Genomic DNA, 953 nt, shown 5'->3' on the forward strand with positions numbered 1-953 from the left:
CCCCCGTGGCTTGAAGTGTTTGCCCCCAGGGTTGGTCATTTTTGTGGTGCAGGTGACTATGGCTAGCGCCTGTGCCTTTTGTAGGATGTCACACACCTTTGCTGACACCTGGTCTATCCATTGGTGTGCTGGTGCACCCTGGATGGTCGCCAGCCTGTGCCGTTCTCCAGGGTCCTTCTGCAGAAGGTAGGCATTGTGCGGGTCCAAATCTTTCTCACGCGCCTTGAGGAGCTCTGCTTGCAGGTCAGCGAGCTCTGGTCCCAGTTTTTCCCTCATTGCTTGAGTTAGCCTCTGTTTGTCTTCTTGTGACATGGGCAGCTTGAGCAGCTTGGTGGGCTGGCCCCTTGGGAGCGGCGGCAGGTCCTGCAGCGGCTCCATGCCTAGGGCTGCCCATGGCAGTCTGACCTCGAGTGCGTCGTGATCAGTGCTGGCCCCTTCCATGCAGTGAGTTTGCACCTCCACCTCGCCCCGCATGTTGGCCAGCTCTTCCTGTGGGACTGTGGTGAGCACATCATCAATCCTGCTGATCAAGCCCTTGCCTTGCCTCCGGAACGTTTTTAGCCTAGCGTGTGTCGCGACTGGCGCGGGCAGTGCGTCAACGGGCGCCAGTCGCAGGCCCTCCATCGCGGCCCTGTGCGCACGATCGTGGGTGTATGTACGGGGGCTCTCCTCCCCCACTGTCCGGTCGCTCGGGTATAGCGCTGCGTTCATGTCCCCAGCAACGAGCGTGTGTCGCGCATCCCTGTCTGTTGTGTCCGCCTCCAGCTGCGCCCTGATGCCAGACCCCAGGTCGGCGTCTGCTGACCCCGCGCAGGGGACGTACAGCCCTATGATGCGGAGGCTGCCATGCGCCCGCCCATCCAACACAGCAGTGAGGTAGTGCCCTCTCAAAGCGTGGTCTGTCGGCTCGGAGAAGGTGATGGTGCAGTGAGGCACCGCCGCCCTGCGAACTG

The sequence above is a fragment of the Monoraphidium neglectum genome, assembly GCF_000611645.1.
Source record: "Monoraphidium neglectum strain SAG 48.87 unplaced genomic scaffold scaffold02455, whole genome shotgun sequence".
In the NCBI taxonomy this organism is placed as follows: Eukaryota; Viridiplantae; Chlorophyta; class Chlorophyceae; order Sphaeropleales; family Selenastraceae; genus Monoraphidium; species Monoraphidium neglectum.